This window comes from Lutra lutra, chromosome 9 (assembly GCF_902655055.1).
Source record: "Lutra lutra chromosome 9, mLutLut1.2, whole genome shotgun sequence".
Lineage (NCBI taxonomy): Eukaryota > Metazoa > Chordata > Mammalia > Carnivora > Mustelidae > Lutra > Lutra lutra.
Genome location: NC_062286.1, coordinates 107,664,573 through 107,682,429, shown reverse-complemented (window position 1 = coordinate 107,682,429; position 17,857 = coordinate 107,664,573). Strand labels below are relative to the sequence as shown.

At 40.1% G+C, this 17,857-nt stretch overlaps 1 pseudogene; it reads left to right on the top strand.

The window, feature by feature from the left end:
* Positions 1-7,875: 7,875 nt before the first annotated feature.
* On the top strand, positions 7,876-8,437 carry LOC125109284 (60S ribosomal protein L12-like; annotated as a pseudogene).
* Positions 8,438-17,857: the final 9,420 nt, after the last annotated feature.

Genomic DNA, 17,857 nt, shown 5'->3' with positions numbered 1-17,857 from the left:
TGTGGCGGCAGAGCCCTGGTGACAGAGATGGTCAGGAGAAAACCAGACCAAGGAAACAGAAAAAGGAGCAGGCATATTAAGCTCTGCTGCTTCCTGCAACATAGATCAGACTAAAAAGTCAGTAGTCAGTAAACAAATTCTGCATAAATAAAATTTCCCTCATAGGTCATTTTCCTTGCCAGCTACAGCACCTTTATTAACAATAAATGATGTTCTTATGGGGATGTTTTGAAATGTAAAAGCCATCCCTTTTTTTAATGTCTTGAGAATAATGGAGTCCATTATATTGGAGATTTTTAAATATTAATTAAAGCCCTGTCTTGGGGTAGAGAATTCACAGTTTGATTGATCTCCCAATGACTGGCATTGCCCAGGAGCTATTGTGTTCCCCAAAGCAACACTGATAAAAAGAGACTACTCCCAGAATGCCATGGGCTTTTTCAGTTAAAACTAGGATGGGTGTAACTTCTTTACTTCCTGAAGCTGTATCAGTTACAAATATGTGGAAACAGAGCAGATTAAGCTATTATGGAGAAGTTTCTTCTGAATAATTCATATTATTTTCTCTCTGTAGAACCGTTCATTCTCCCCCTCCTCCCAGATATGAACTAAATATTGAAGGCTCATTACATTTCTAAATATCAGAATTTGAACCATGATATTAGGTTTGGGAGCAGGCTGAGTGTTTAGTGTCCCAATGAGTAGGATGTAATAAAAACTCCATAAAGAGCTAACTCTTTACCACATACTTCGAACATTATGCAACACTTGAGGGAAAATAACTTACAGTCTTAGCTTAATTATGCATGGCTCTGAAGTAAATCAAGATCATCCCTCCAAGTCATGTTTTAGTAAACATTGTCCTACTCTCAACACCGCACATTTTAAATCAATGAAATTTTAGGTTTCGTCATCTTAGTGATAAGTTTCTTGTGGAAGCTTTGCCAGCAAAATGACTCTCTGCGTGAGTTGGTTTTCCTTTGCTGTTGTTGAACACAGAGCCATCTTGCTCAGTAGGAAATGACCACAAGACTCCCTGTGGTCAAGGAGCTGATGTTGTTCGCTTTCTGGTGCAGTGAACCCCTTGACTGTTTAACTGTGCCTGACTATTTGACTCGTCAGTCTCCTGTGTCAAGTAACTCATCCAGACTCCTGGGTAGTTCTGTCATTTTCCTGGAAATGGCATAAGGTTTGGCACATTCTCATCCGTGTCACATCAAAACTTGAATCTAGGCGTAGAACAGATGGAATCCTGTTTAAATCCCTACCACTTCATACTCCAGTTCTCCCTTCCAAAAGACATCACAATCTCTAGCTTCTCATGGAGAATTGTTTATAATCCCAACCTTCTCTCCTTGCCTTTCTACCTCTTCTGGCTTTTGAAGGACAATCTGAGATAGACTGATAATTTTTCATAGTGCCATGTTAGTCTGTATGCCTCAATAGGGAGGGCTGGGAAAGCAAATCTTAATTACTCAAGTATTTGTTGGGTGTCTACTGGATGTTAACCCCTGAGGTCAACTGAGGTTAGACTATGCATCCCTCACCCCCAGAATGGCAGCAGTATGGGATGAGCTGAAGCAATGGTGTTCTGATGTTGTTGGTATACAAGAGTTGTTAGAGATGGCTTCACAATGGCATGAGAATGGAGCATGTGGAACCTGGCTAAAGGTGTCCCTTTGATACCAAAGAAAGAGAGTGAACAAAATTGTGTCCTTCAATTAAGAGTGACAGTCATCCAAGGAAGCTCTTTCAAGTCTCTCTTTGAGCAGTTGTTCACGTGGTTGAACAGGCTTCTTAGTGTAGAAAAAGTCAAACCATTCAAGAAGACAATGGGCTATTGCTGAGGTAGGTGGTGGGACGGATTGAGTGTAGGAACTCTTTTTTCTTATTTTGCTCAAAATGCTAAAGTCCTGTAAGAAGAAATAATAGTTAACACTCATTGGGGTATTTACTATGTGACAGGCTTTATTTTCACCCTTTTATATACACCTAATTTAAACTTCACAGGAACTTCTTAGGTGGGCACTATTTTCAGGCAGGTAAACGGATACACAAAGAGCATCAGTACCTTGCCTAAATCCATGTAGGTAGCAAAAGACAGTAGAGTTCCAGAAGCTGGGAGGTTTTAACCAGAAAATACAGTTCCTTCGGATCAGTTTCCAATGCCGCAACCAGGAGAAAGAAGCACAACATCTTAAAAATTAGTTTCAGAGAATTTGGGTGATTTGTTTGTTTGTACATAGGAACAAGTCATATGGTATGGGGGAAGGGCAAATGGTCATATTTAGTGAACACATTTCCTAGAAATTAGCTCGGAGTTTGGAAACGTTTCTGCCTATCAACCTCTTGTAGGTGATTTTCTCGTCTAGAAAAATTTGTCTTCCGGATTTTGCAAAGCAGAGCTCTGGAGCTCCCCTGGGAGAGTGGGAAGATGTTTCCTCTTAAGCTGACTGAGTGAAAGCCCCAGCAAAGTGGCATTTTATAGAAGAGGTTCCATCAAAGCCAGGAAAGCTGAGCATAATTCCTTAAGTGTATCTTTGTGTAAACAGGGAGGACTCAACAAGATTTTAAAATAACACAGTTGAGTAAGTGAAACAATTGAAGATACGCGTCTCATTCAAATTGAATTCACTAACTGTAACAATATTATCTCATGAGGGAGATTTTGTGTCACGTGTTCAAAGCTGGCTTTAAGTCCTTAAAAGGTATCAAAATAATCAAAGTGTTTTCTTTGCTCTTAGGCATCTTGCGAAAAAGTTATAAATGGTTGAGATGTTCATGCTGATCAGAAACCACAGTTAGGAAGTGAAAGGAAAGGGTGTTTCTAAGCACAAAGCCAGGAGGGAGGAGACTCTGTCCATTGTTTTAACTTCTGTCTTAGCTCTTTTATGCTCTTTCTGCCCTGGATCTCTGATTCAAGGTTGCCCGAGACCCTTTGGAGAAGAGTATGTCTTTAATGTGAGAAGAATCAGAATTGAGATAGGGATTCTCAAATTTGATTGATTATCATAATCACCTGGAATGCTTTTTTAAGATACAGATTTCCAGTCTTCTCCCTCTGGATATTTTGACTCAGCAGGTCCAGATTGGAATTCAGGAACATGATTTTTCATAAACCTCTCTTTTTAAAAAATTAACATACAATGTATTATTAGCCCCAGGGGTACAGGTCTGTGAATCATCAGTTTTACACAATTCACAACACTCATCATAGCACATACCCTCCCCAATGTCCATCACCCAGCCACCCTATCTCTACCCCCCCACCCAGCAACCCTCAGTTTGTTTCCTGAGATTAAGAGTCTCTTATGGTTTGTCTCCTTCCCAATCCCACCTTGTTTCATTTTTTCCCTCCCTTTCCCCCATAACCCCCCACCCTGCCTCTCAAATTCCTCATATCAGAGAGATCACAGGATAATAAATCTCTCTTAATGTGCATCTATGACCAACCAGGAGGGGAAGCCACAATCTAGTGTATACATTTTACAAATGAGTGGACTGATGTGTGGCTAGGACAATTAATGTACTCAACTCCTCTTCTAGAGATGGAGCTGAGACTGGAGTTTTTTTCCTTTCTTCCTTCCTTCTCTAGACTTAGTGCTTTTCTCAAGTCTCTGAGTACATATGCATTGGACAGCAAGGGATGAGAGAGAGAGAGTGTGTGTGTGTGTGTGTGTGTGTGTGTGTGTGATATGCAGGCACATAGGGATGAGGACCTATCACTTGAAGATACTAAATATCAGGCTATTATAATAATACTATTATTTTGAAATGGAGTCAGATGAGTAAAAATCTCTGTTGGAATTAAAATGTTAATTTTGTGGAAAAAAATTACTTAGTACACAATCTCCTAGGAGAAGTAAAAAGCACCAAAAAGAAATGAGACACTTTCCAAAGAGTCTTTCATTAAATATTAAACTTACTTTGTCCAAGGCTTCCAATTATGTGTAAGAACCATGCCTTACATCCTGGAAAAGACAGATGAGTAGTGAAGAAAAGTCTTATTAACTGCTTCTCCCTTCTTCAGTCAATTGTCTTCCCAAAATCCCATTTGGATTTTTAGCTCCTGAGGTCAGGGACTATGTCTTATTCCTGCTTATATCCTGACAGTAATTATTATTTATTGAGCACTTACTTCATTTGCAAAACAATCCTATGACATAGGTACTGTTATAACCCTATACCACACATGAGGAAATAGGCAAACACCATCTGGTTTGTTTAGTGAGAACAGAGGAAGTACCTCCTCTGGCTCCAGATAGACAAGGAAGGGATTCAGGATGAAGTGGGACTTTAGTTAAGTCTTGCAGGATGGGTACGCATCAGGGGGAGGAATGATCTCTGGTGGAAGGAAGGAATGCCAATGTGTTTGAGAAGGTGGGAAGGAATCAAGGCAAGCATGCTTGAGGGTCAAGTGCAGGATGGTCTCCTCACTTGGTCTCCTCAGAGCAGGTTTGGGCAGAGAGGCAGTGGGAACTGTGGTTGAAAAGCAATTTGGGGTGGACCCATGGATGGCCTTGAAATCTGGATAAAGAAACTTGGCTTTGTTTTGTCCAACATTGAGGAGTTATCCAAGGCTTCTTAGTAGGGGAACTACATGTTAGAAACATGCTATTCTAGGATAATATGAGTGAGGGGAGGTCTGAGGCACCAGAGCTTCAAGTCCCTGTTCAAAGAAATAGGAACATTTGGAGGAAGCACCAGTTACAGAGGAGAGGAATAGAAGAGTTCATGTTTGCTTTGATTGTGTTGGGATGCCCAAGCCACGTGGCCACCTCTAGCAGGCAGTTGGAGCTCTGGGGCTAGAAATAAAGATATGGAATGTGGATTTTTGAAGTTGGTAGTAAATGAATCTCTTAGTAGAAGAATGAGGAGCAGAAAGAACAGAGGGTCTGGGACCAAAACTTGTGCACCTGACATATTGGGGGATCAGGAAGATAAACCAGGGAAGCAAATAGTTAAGTGGAGTCTGGTATGTAGTGAGCTTTTTCATTTCATTAAAAAATATCCCCATGTATATGAGTAACTATTTAATGTGTTCATCTCTTATGTGTGTATTTATCCAGTGAGATTTTTTTTCCCCCTGACTGCCTGCAAGACATTCCCACCAAGATGTTTGCCCTCTGGAAATCTTGCCAGAACCTCAAACGTAATATTTCCCAAACTGAACTTGGCTTCTCATTTTCCAAACTTGTCTTGTGTTCTGTGTTCTTTATTTCTAGTGATGGCACCCCATGTTCTAGACTCAAAACTCTTGACTTCCTTGTGTATTCCACTTGCTTCCAAGGCCCAGAAGGTTGACCTCTTTGTGCTCCTTAAGTGCCAGCCTCCTTTCCCACATTACTATGCTTGACTTCAGGTCCCCAAGTCCTTTACCTGGGGATGTTTAATAACCTCTTAATTCATCCTCCCAAGTTTATACTCTCCTCCCTGTCATCCATCATACACATTGCTACCACCAGATTCATCTTTTGGCATCTGATCTTCTGACTCACTAGATCCTCCTAAAAAAACCTTACACAGCTTCAATTTGCTGACAGCAGTGGTTTTATATGTGGTCCCCCAAATGAAATCTTATCCAGAAACTCCAGTATGTCAACTAGATAAAAGCAGGCTGTTCTGGTCACACAGGAGAGTATCCTGGATCATTGCCCATTCTGTCTTCATAACACCCAGAACTCAGCAGAAGAGAATTTGAATAAGTGCCAACTTCCTGAGCCTCATCGTCATGGCCCTTTGAAATTTCCTCTCAAAATTTTCCCATTTTATTTCGCATTAGTGCCAACTATGTACCCTACAGTTGAGTCTGAGGGAACTGCTATTTCCATATACTTCCATTCTGTGTCTTTAGCTCTTCTGAATAAAATTCTCTTCTGTTTACAGTGCCTTTCCTCTGACTGCATACGTCCAACTCCTGTCCTCAAGGACCCACCTAAAATCTCCCTCAGTGGAGAGTTCCTCCCTGATTTATCCCCCTTACTTCTAAGTAATTTCTTTTCTCCTTAATCCATTATTGTCCATGGTCTGGGTGTCTCGTAGGCACACATCACTCTCTATTCTTATTAGAATAACAGTGTCTGTTTTCTCTCTCCTTATAGACTGCAAAGTCCTGAAATTGGAATAATAGATTGATTTGCCTCCATATTCTTCCTCAGGGGCTGGGACACACCTTGAGCTTGTGGTTCACAGTTATTTGCTGAATGAATACCTGCTTTGTGAGCATCTTGAAGTGGGGGGGACGCCCCATCGTTATCGTACATTTCCCATCGTGCACAGGGCAGTGCTGGGCTTACTGTTGACTTATATTGAGTCTACAAAACTGGCAGGCCTTTTGTTTTACTTTGGAGCTATAATATGTATTCTTATCTTTTCAGATACTTTTTGCAAACCATGATGGGAGACGCTGTAGAGAGCCACAGAAGGACAGTATGTTCATCCAGCATGGAGGTAAGGGGAACAGTATTAATATTGCCCTTTTGTTCATGGCACTCATAGGCTGCAAGAGGTAAGATGCCTTTCAGAGAATTAGAGGCAGAATCTTAAAATGCCTTTCTTTGTTATGTCTCTTCCATCCTAGGTCATCTTTCCAGTAAGTGTTTTGTGGCATGTTACCTTTGAGGTCATTTACTGCATGTCACTGTCTTTAGGGCAGACCTTCTGAAGAGGTCTGGAAAGAATCTAAACTAATGGTTTGGAACTTTTATAGTTATGCATCTCTAGCTAGGTATATAAGTGGTTTGAGTTGAAAGAGCCTGGAGTTCTGCGGCAGTAAGCTTCTGGTAAGGGCAGTGGGAAGTCTGAAGGAATAAATTAAAGTACCAGATGCCCTTTATACTGCTCAACTTCTCAGCATGAGTCAGTCCCAACTTCCCAGCTTGGGTCACAAGTTTATCTTCTCTAAGGGCTGTGAAAGCAGCCACAATGGCAGGGGATGATGGATGGAGTTGTTCTGAGGAAGGGTGTGCATGGAAGTTCTGTTGGGGTCTTGCAATTCCCCAGGAAGTCTCAAGAATTTCTTAAAGTCTAAATTCAATAAATGAAGAAAAGTGGGGGGGTGGTTCACACAATCCTTTAGACTAAACTGTATACATTTCAGTACATATAGGAAAAGTTTGATTGTAAGAGTCAAATAATAAGAGGAAAGGTTTTTGTGATTGCTACTTTTGAAAATCAAAAAGAAAATATTGTGATTAATTATTTAATTTAAAGGTTTAATTAAATGCAAGTCACAGTTCCTCATTTACATATCTGTCTTTTAATGGTTTAAATCTCTTAAAGCACACAGGCTTAGACATATGCCTGTTCTCAACTGTTCCTCATCTCCCTTAAAGTTGGACTTGTCCCGAGTTATCCATTAATAAGAAAATCAGGTGTGTTTCAATAATAACTCATGTCTTAAAAATGGAAATAATGTACATATTTCCTGAACCAATGATTGGACATTTTATTTTATTTTAATATTTTATTTATTTATTTGCCAGGGAGAGAGAGAGAGAGATTGACAGAGAGAGCACAAGCTGGGAGAGAGTCAGAGGGAGAGGGAGAGGCAGGTTTCCCTGCTAAGCAAGGAGCCCCATGTGGGATTCGATCCCAGGACTCTGAGATCATGACCTGAGCCAAAGGCAGATGCTTAACCCACTGAGCCACCCAGGCATCCCAATGATTGGACATTTTAGCATCATTTCTTTGGTACACTATTCACAGTAATAATATATTAAATGCTGGCCCATTTACAGACATTAACCATCTGAGAATGCTTAGAAAGACCAGGAAATAAAATAACTGAGTCTTGTTTTGAGGTGAAATTCAACAATCTCTTAAGACATAGAAGTTAGGCACTTGAACTTCTTTTGGCTTTTGACTTGGCGAAGGTGAAGGTGCAACAGACTTCGGCCATCCTGAATCCAGGTTCACTGGACAACAGCCACCTCCACTATGCCACCTAAGTTTGACCCCAGTGAGATCAAAGTCATGTACCTGAGGTGCATCACTGGGGAAATCAGAGCCACGTCTGCCCTGGTCCCCAAAGATTGGCCCCTTGGGTCTGTTTCCAAGCAAGGTTGTTAATGACATCACCAAGGCAGCCAGTGATTGGACTGGTCTGAGGATTACAGTGGATCTGACCATTCAGAAAGGACAGGGCCAAATTGAAGTGGTACCTTCCACCTCTGCCTTGATTATCAAAGCCCTCAAGGAATTACCATCAGACAGAAAGTAGCAGAAAGACTTTAAGTGCAGTGGAAATACCACTCTTGATGAGATTGTCAACATTGACCAATAGATGCAGTACCAGTCTTTAGCCAGAGAATTCTCTGGAACCATTAAAAAGATCTTGAGGACTGCCCAATCTGTAGGCTGCAATGTTGATGACAACCATTCTCATGACATTGTTAATGACATCAATAATGGTACAGTGGATTGCCCAGACAGTTAAGAACTATAAAGGAAAATATTTCAGTAAAGAATCATTTGACAACTAAAAAAAAAAAAAAATAAGAAGCAATGCATTTCACATAGAATGAAATGATAGTATTTATCTTAAGCACTGAATATGCAATATAAAACAGGACTTAAGGACACAGTTTTAGAATTTTATTGCTTGGTTTAAATTCCAGCTTCTCCACTAATATAACTATGTAAACTTGGTCAAGTCATTTAGCTTCTCTGTCTAAATTTCCTCATCTGAAAGTGGGAGTAAGTATAGAACTTGTCCATATAAATCCTCTTTTACTACAATAATGGTGTGTAACAAATAGCTCTCCCCAAATCTCAGTGGCTTATAACCATAAATATTTTTTTCTCCTTCAGGGGTTTGTAGATCAACTGTGCAACTCTTAGGCTGATAGTTGGGTTCAGATTGCCTCCGCAGGTGCCAGGCTGAAAGAGAAGTGGTTCTCTAAGGAGGAATGTCAGAAGCACAAGAGAATGAGCCAAATCATTTAGCAATTTCAGTTAGACCCTCCGCTTGCATACATTCACATTTCAGTTGTCAAATAAGTCATATGGCCAAGTTCAACACTGAGGAGGTGGATAATTATGCTTTTCCCATGGAAAGAGGAAGACCGAGTGGGTAGTTGTTGAACAATAATTCCTACCTTACTATATTAAGGTTGTTGTGAGTGATGACTGATATAATATTGTATAGCTCTTAGCACATTTACTTGTTACATAGTAAAAGATCAATATGCGTTCCTTATTATTATTTCTTATAAAAATGGTGTCATAAATTTGAAGAGAGCAAAGAACAAAGGAACTTCTGGAAACTCATGCAGACCTTACTGAGATTCATGTTCCAACTTGCCCTGAGTCTCTTCTTTATTGCCTTACTTCTACTCCTGTTAGAACCTGAAAGACTGTTAGCAATATGAGAACAGAGAGAAGTTTCCATCTCTTACTTCCTCATCTAGGCTGGTGTTCAGTTAATCACTGACTACTACTTCCATAATGGTCCAAAAATGTCACAAAATCTATTTTCTTAGAGCCTATGGTAGTGAATTGTAAATCTTGGGAAGTGCATAACTTCTCTTAATTTCCTCCTTCTCCCTTCCTCCCCCCTTTCCTTCCTTCCTCCCTACCTTCCTTCTTCTTTCTATCTTTTATTTCTTTTTAAAAAAACAAAATAGTACTTTCATTAGATGAATGGATTGGATTTCAGTACCTACTATAACCACAGACTCTTGTAGTGAATTTGTCTTCGGGTCTTGGAAGCAGATCTTGAGGCAGAGTGTGAGATGCAAGATATTTATTAAGATGAACACCTGTGGGGACACCTGGCTGGCTCAGTCAGTACAGCATGGGACTCTTGACATTGGGGTCATGAGTTGAGCACCACATTGTGTGTGGAGTCTACTTTTTAAAAAAGGGGAAAAAAAGATTAATGCCTGGGTAAGGAAGGACTAGGGAGTACAACTGGGATAAAGAAATTAAAACATGATGCGTGTCTGAAAAAGCCTCAGCCAACTGGGCATGAACTCTAGAGCTATGATGTCTTTCAGAGCTCTCCTGAGTTGGGTCAAGATGACCACTCCCTTAAATGTCTTCATAGGTCAGTCATTTGATGTGGGTTGCACCAAGAAAGTGTGTGGCTTAGGCTTGGGGACTGTGTGACTGAGGCAGACCCTGAAGGGGCTGGTAGCTGGAGCCTGTGTGTAGAAGGTACATCCACAGGTAAATAGTAAGCCCTTCCTAAAGAGAGGTCTGTGTGGTGCATCTCCAGGTCACTCACAAGTACCTAGTTCATTGTACTCATTTCATAAATGTTGATTGTTATTATTATTGCTAGTTATCAATATTCATGTATATGTACAATTTTGCTCTCTCATCCCTTTTATTGCCTACCCTCACCACTCCCTAATGGCCTATCTACCCCAACCACCTCCCCCACACCGCCGGCCCCGGCTTAGCATAAGCTTTAAGAGAGAGTCATGATGGTAGCAAGACCCATCAGGCTCCTTTGGTTTTGGGCCCTTGAGAATACTCTATATCCTGTGTTCATTCTTGAGTTTCCAATTTAGCTCATCTAACTTCGAGCAGGAAATGGAGATTACTACAGAACTCCAGTGTGGATATGTGTCCAAAGTTTATTAGGAATGATACCGTGAAATCTCTAAGATATGCCTCTACAGTTCCAATCAGAAGAGTCTTAAACTTAGAGAACTGGACTCATAATCTTACAGAACAATGGGTTGTTGCAATAGAAGAAAAATACAAATCAATGTGTTCGCCTTCCTCCTGTTACAGTTGAGGAACTGATATATATGGAGAGCCATGACTTACTCAACTCTTTAGTAGCAAATACTCAAGCCAGTGGCTTTTCATGCAATCATACAGTGTTTAGATAACATTGGGGCTTAAAAGTTTGGGTCAGAGTTGGAGTTGGACAACTTTGTTCAAATCCTAGCTTACACACTTATAGGCCATGTGATTATGGGCAAATAATTTAACCTTTATGAGTCTCAATTTCCTCATTTTTAAGAAGTCACTTCATAAGGTAGTTGTGAGCATTAAATTAGAAATGGAATGAAAAGAGCTTAGCTGTTACAATGATGATTTCATTCACAGATCTGTATTCTGTTTTTAGGAAGACACAATAGGAAGCATGCCTGTTATCTGTTGCTACAATGATGCAGTGATAACACAAAACTTCAGTAGCATGCAAAATTAAACATTTATGGTTCACGCATCTAGGCTCAGCTGTTGGTAAGCCAAGCCACCTCTGCTGATCTTGGCTGGAGACTCACATGCCTGCATGTCTACTAGATGTTGGCTAATCTAGGATGACCTTTGCTGGGTCAGCTGCAAATACTCAGCTCTTCTCCTCCTGTCTTTCATCCTCTAGCCGACTAGCTTGGGCTTGCTTGTTGATGGTAGAGGCTCAATAAAGTAGGTGGAGATACTCAAGGCATTTTAAGGTTTAGGTTTGGAATTTGTACATTGTTTCACTTCTTTCTACTGGCTAAAACAAGTCATAAGGCCATTCCTAGAGTCAGAGAAGGACACTACAAAGTTTCGTGGTAGAACTAAAAGGGGCCGGGTGGAGGGGGGATGTGGAAGGAAGACTATACCTCTCAATGGGAGGAGCCCCAAAATCACATGGTAATAGGCATGGCTATAGAGAGGGGTGGAGATCATTAAGGAAATCACTTTAGCTCTAGGAGGCACTTTATAATAAGCCTGAAATTACCCCATTGGATACAGGGTCCATGATGACTCCATTCTATACTGAATTCTGCTTATGAAGGAAGACTCTTTATAGTGAGATTTCTTTATATGTGAGTAAAATAATCCTTCCCTCACCATTATCCAGGGCTGACACCCCACCTCAAAGGACCACTTCTTTCTCCTTTTGCTTCCTTTATCCCCAGCTCCATTGGAATAAAGAGGCTTTGATCTGGAAATGACCATCACAATCTCCTTCATTTTATAGGTGAGGAACTTAGACTCCAGAGGGTTTTAGTAATTTGCCCAAGGCTATTCAATTACTTAGAGGAGATCCAAGACTGGTATCCACATGGTCTGGTAATCAGACTCAGGTTCTCTACACCCTTCCATCCTAAGCTTTTCTGCCCAGACTCTCCTTAAATTTAGGTGTTTGAGGGAATATCAGACAGAACTCACTGCCTGTCATCCCAAGAATATCTTTTTGTTCATTTAGTTTGGACAGCTTTGGTTCTTAAATCACTTATTATAGGGCATATGCTCTAGGGAGGGAGGAATCATGCTATTTGATTGTAAACATCTTAGTTATTAATTAATACTTCAGCAGGGAATAATGAGGCATGAACACGCGCGCATGTGTGTGTATGTGTGTGTGCAGTAAAAAGAATTAAGGGGATTATTGATAAAACAGAAATTATAGGCAGAATGGAGTTTCTATCTAGACCACAGTGCTTCTTTAACTTCAAAGTACACATGAATTTTCTGGAAATCTTGTTAAAATGAAGATTCTAATCTCCAGTAGGTCTGAGGCAGGGCCTGAGATGCTCCATTTTTAGCCAGCTCCTAGGGATTGGTACTGCTGGTTCAGAGCTCCCTGAAGAGCTAAGGTCTAAAATATTGCTTTCTAATAGAACTTTTTGCAGTGATGGAAATATTCTATGCAGTATACTGTCCAACACACTAGCCACTAACCATATGTGGTTATTCAGCACTTTCAATGCACCTAGTACAGCTGAGGACACAAATTTTCAATTCAGTTTAATTTTAATTAGATAAATGTGTCTAGTGGCAAACATATTGGTCTAGAGGATAGGATCCATGTCCTATTCAGCTCTGAATCATTAGGACATAACCCAAGACATGGTGGTTCTCAATATATATTTATTGTTATGTGAGAGAAGCATGTTGATGAGGCAGGGGCCTGGAATGACACGGAGGACCTTTCAAATCTGTTCCACTTCTTTCTTCCTAGGAACTGTATTTTGGTAGTATTGCATAGTGGATAAGACCACAGAGTCTAGAGCTCACCTGCCTACACTTGAATAGGCTCTGCCATCTATTAACTTTACCATCTCCATCCACTCTGCCTCAGTTTTCTCATCTGTAAAATGGGAATAAATAGTGCATTTCTTATAGGGTTGTGTATATTCGTGGAATGATTTAATATTTGTGAAGTTCTTAGAAGAGCTCCTGGAGCATACCAAGTTCTCTCATGTACACATAAACTTACAAGGCGGAACCCTACCTGGATAAAGTCCTTATGTATCTTTGCATTCTTTCCACCTCTCAGAAAGTTGAGGAACTACTTGAGCTTCAAGTTCTTCGGGGGAAGGGTTTTTTCATGTTGATGATGCTTGGGACAATTCACTCTGTGGTGTTGTTAATCCAGAAGCATTGACTCTAACCCCTCATCCCTAAATGGAGCCAATTCACCAACGTGTCTGGTGTGAGGGGGAGAAGCAAAGTGCTAAAACAATGAGGTCAACCTTCCGACGAAACAGGGTAATGATAGCTGGCCCCACGGAGGATACGATTGCTAGGAAATTCTGCACCCATGTTTATACAAAACCAAGCAGGAAATGTTTGCCAATGGAATAAATAAAGGAGCCTTCTGGTTACATAATGGTTCACTGTGCCCCAGTTTGAGGCTGTTTTGGAATTGTTGCTTGGTCTAGGTTTGAATTTTGGAGCTCAGGCTACCCATCTCCTCTTTTGTTTGCTTGCTTTTAGATACATGAAGCATCATTCTTCTTCACCTCCCTAACAGCCTGAGTTAAAGCTGCACCAGAACATGGGTTCATCGTTTTGGCTGAAGATAGCCCTCATGACCTACTTTGCTTCTGAAGCTCTGACCTAGAATAGACTTAGAATGGGACAGGGACGATGGGCTGGAGGTGATGGGACTCAGGATCAGTTGACCCATACGACTAGAGAAAGGACAAGCTCTAATAGTATGAAAAACATCTGTTTGTTGTGATCCTATGTGCCAAACCTTATGCTAGGCACAGTCTTAGCCTCCCACAACAAGCTTGCAAGGGAGGCAATTAATGACCCACGGATGTTGAGTGGTTTTAAGTAACATGTTCTAGCTCAGAAGCTAGGATGAGTTAGCCCCTAGGTCTCTGCCTTTTCCCTCTGTTATACTGCCTTTCCTAGACTAGAAATTAAAGCATATATTTCAATTCAGTTGCTTAAATTCTCCTGTGTAACCCAGGAAAACAAAAGGTATTACCTGTGGGAAAAATATCTAGTTGTAAAAAAATAAAAAATCCTCATGATTCAACAAATTTTAATTTGTATGGATGAATGAATTTATTATAGCATATTTTGAATGTATCACTAACCTAAAAGGGAGTTAACTTCTCCTGACCCCACTATACACTTTGTGAAAGCATTTACTGAGTGCCTATTGGATGCACTGGCTACGTGTAAGTCATAGGAGATAAATGCAGCGAATACAAAGTCCTAACATGGTTCTGACAGACTGGGGAGCTTGGTGAAACCCATTTTACTGTCTTGGGTCTCAATTTGCTTAAGCCTAATGTGTTGGTGTTCAAGAATCCTCTGAAATTCTGGGATATGGTGAATCTGGATGAGAGTTTAAGCCCTCATAGAGGAAAATCTTCCTTTTAGCCTCTTATTTTATGGGGGAGATTCTACAGTTCCTCAGGACTTCTAGAAAAGTCAAGAAAACATACACGTGGGTCTGTTCCCCAACTGCTCCTGAGGATCCAGTAAGACTCATAGAGAACTAGAGGGAAAAAGTAGAAATGGAAGCTCTGGTGGTATCTCACGTTTCCTGTACATTTGCTACCACTCCAAGACACTGTAAGTATGTAACTTAGACTGCATTTACTCATATAGTCAGTTTTTCTGTATATTGGGGGCCAAGGCTGAAACTGCATCACTGAACTCATTTCTTAGTACTTTGTCTCTTCCCTGCAGGTATGCTCTTTCTAAATTTACTTTTTCTTGAGGATTAATTTATACTCTATGAAATGCACAGATTTTAAGTGTACAGTTTTGAGTTTTCACAAAAGCATACCCTCATGGGTCCACCACCACAATCAATATTTAGAACATTTTCACTTCATCAGAAAATCCCTTTCTGCTCATTTCCAGTCAGTCCCTCCCCCTTTGCCCACCCCAGGTAATAGCTCTTTTGATTTTTATCATTATGGCTTAGTTTTACCTGTTCTAGAATCTCATGTGAATGGAACCAAATAGTACATACTCTTCTGAGTCTAGTTTCTTTCATGTAGCGTAATGGTTTTCAGATTTATCCATAGAACCTCATGTGTGTGGGTTTCCTTTTTACTCTTGAGTAGTAGTACTGTAAAATATACCACAACTTCTAAACCTCGCTCCCCGCTGATAGACATTTAGATTATCTCTAATTTGAGACATTATAAGTAAAACCATTATGAAAGTTCATGTTTGAGTCTTTTATAGGCATATCCAATTATTTCTCCTGTATAGATGCACAGAAGGGAATCATTGGGTCAGAATATAGGCAAATGTTTAACTTCATATGAAGCCATCAAGCGGTTTTTCAAAGTAGTTGTGCTATCTTATACACTTTTCAAGACTTTCTCTCAAAAGATCAACATGCTGGAACGAGATCTTTGTACTGCTTTCTGTCAGACCCCCAACTCCCTCTTTTCCTATCAAGCAGGCCAGCTAGCCAATTTGAACATGGGGCAGGACTTGGTGAATATTGACTTCTCAGTTTACGTTTTATTCTCTCATTCATTGTAAACAAACAAACAAATCATCTTTCAATAGGTCTAAAGAAATGGAAGGTGAAGGTCTTTCAAATCCAAAGAGTAAGCAATTCTTAACACAATCCTTAATGGTGACCACTCAATGTTTGCCCCTTAAGCTCATGAAAAAGACAAGGATACCCACTCTTCCTACTTTCCTTGTTATTTTACTATAGGTCACACCAGTGCAATAAAGGGAAGAAAAGGAAAATAGTCATAAAGGTTGAAAGAGAGTCTGTAACTCCTTACCTCACTGATAGCATCATTATCTATGTAGAAAAATCCTAAGGAATCTACAAAAAAACTGCTGGAATAAATACGTAAGTTCAGGAATGTTTCAGTGCTCAAGGTTGATATACAAATTAAATTACATTTGCATATCCTACCTCAATTGAAGAATAAAATAAGAAATACCATTTACAATAGCATCAAAAAAGATAACACACTTAAATTTATTTTTAACGAAAAAATGCAGTAAGACTTGTACACTAAAAATTACAAAACATTGCAGGAAGAGAAGACCTAAAAAAATGGAAAAACATATTCATGGATTGGAAAACTCAATATAAGGGTGCCAGTTCTCAAATTCATCTCTGGTAGGGGTTGGCAAACATTTTCTCTGAAAGGCCAGACAATACACACTGTAGGTTTTATGGGCCATGTGATCCTCATTTATGCTACTCAACTCTGCCTTTGTAATACAAAGTCATAGACGATATGTAAATGAATAAGTGTGGCCATGTTCCTATAAAACTTTATTGACAAAAACATGTTGTGGGCCAGATTTGTCCTTCTTCTATTAGCCATCAGCTATAAAATGAGAAGTAAGACCAGATGGTCTTTAGAGTTTCTTTCCAACTTTCTCCTGGAAAAAAAAAAGAAAGGGTTTCTTTTTCTAACTATGCCAGATAAAAGAAAGAACATAATAACGTATATTGCTGTTTATTTGGCTATTAATTCTCTTGTCAACCTCATCTTTGTATATACAATGGTGACAATAACGCCTACTTGGTAGTGTTGATGGGAAGATTAAGTGACATAATGTAGAGATGTGGAGATCTGGGACAGTGCCAGGCTCGTTCCAAGACATTCATACTCCTTAGCCTCATTACAGTATTTTCCCATTCGTTTTTAGAACTTCGTGTTAGGGGTTGAAATTTCAAATACTGTTTTTAGTCAAGCAACTGAGGCTTAGATGACAAGCTTGTGTGTGTCTCGGGAACCTAATCTCAGGATGGTCATACCTGCAGACAGGTCCTGCTGGTGTCCCACCATTTTATAGTGTGAAGTGTTGGATTTGATGTCCCATAATCCCTACTGTAGACTTCTAGATGCCTATCTTTGAAGAAACTGGCTCTGTGTCAGGGGTCACAGCAAAGTAAGGGTTCCGGAAGTCCGGGGCCTGGCACTTAGCTCCCATTGCCTTTTTAAGAAGACATGCTTCTTATTGTAAATATTGTGCTCCAGCCTCCCAGCATAATTCCATATAATGTCATGTCTGGGAAAAGCTGGTAAGTGGTGAGAACTTAAGGCCTTCCATCTGCTGGGAATCAGGCCTGGTAGACACACAGGAGCTTTCTTCTACCTTATACCATTGGCCCTTCCCTTCATTCACTTTTCTTTTTGCTTTCTGGTCCTGAGCTAGCCAAAGATGAGTGTGGTATGTTGCTTTCCTCAGCCCTGCCCTAGGTGGCATTTGTCTTGCAACTTTCCCATGCTTGTTTCAACAGGAAAAAAAAAAAAAAAAAAAAGCAAAGAGATTGACATATAGCTGCCCTGAGGCTAGATTGTCACTGAAATAGATTTCTCCAAATAAAAAAAAGGGCCATTTTTGCTCGCAAGGGCTTGCAATGAAACAGAGTTAATAAAAACTGCATGGGAAACTCACATTGCAGCTATAAAAAAATTAAAAAACAGAATTCTTAGCTAAAGTCAGCAGTGATTGTTGGCTCAGGATAGGAATTAGGGAGGAAAACATTCTGAAACTCATTGAAAGTGAAGAGGGAAGATTTATTACCCTTTATCCATTTGTTTAACCCTTCAGAAGTAAATCTAGAGTCACGCTTGCTTAGAAAGTGATTAAGTCCTGGGTTTTTAAGAGCAGGACACACCATTTTCTCCTTGGGGATGAGCTGTTAAATAGTAAACAGGGC